At 40.1% G+C, this 446-nt stretch overlaps 1 non-coding gene across 1 annotated transcript; it reads right to left on the reverse strand.

The window, feature by feature from the left end:
- Positions 1-78: 78 nt before the first annotated feature.
- LOC112392026 (U6 spliceosomal RNA) lies at positions 79-185 on the reverse strand. The gene has a single exon (XR_003001616.1). It is a non-coding gene; the product is annotated as a U6 spliceosomal RNA (small nuclear RNA).
- Positions 186-446: the final 261 nt, after the last annotated feature.

The raw sequence follows: 446 nt of genomic DNA on the forward strand, positions 1-446 counted from the left end.
TCCCATATAGGTTATTACAGAGTGTTGAGTAGAGTTCCCTGCTATACAGTAGGTCCTTGTTGATTATCTGTTTTATATAAAAATATGGAACGCTACACGAATTTGCCTGTCATCCTTGCACAGGGGCCATGGTAATCTTCCCTGAATGGTTCCAATTTTAGTACTTGTGCTGCTGAAGAGAGCACTTGTCCTCATTCTTTTAAACTTCTGAGAATCTTCTTCTGAATTATAACCAATGCTCTTATAACACTTGCACACACACACACACTTCCCAGCCATAGTTTGGTGCAGGCTTTGGTAAATTTCTGGAACTGTCCAGCCTCCCCTTTCTTGGCGGAGAAACTCACCCATTTTTTTAAAAGATTGATGTTATTGAGGTACGTAAGTTTCATGTGTACAACATTATATTTCTACCTCCGTATATACTACAGCTTGCTCTCCGCCAA

Source organism: Neophocaena asiaeorientalis, unplaced genomic scaffold (genome assembly GCF_003031525.2).
Source record: "Neophocaena asiaeorientalis asiaeorientalis breed wild unplaced genomic scaffold, Neophocaena_asiaeorientalis_V1.1 C48125403, whole genome shotgun sequence".
In the NCBI taxonomy this organism is placed as follows: Eukaryota; Metazoa; Chordata; class Mammalia; order Artiodactyla; family Phocoenidae; genus Neophocaena; species Neophocaena asiaeorientalis.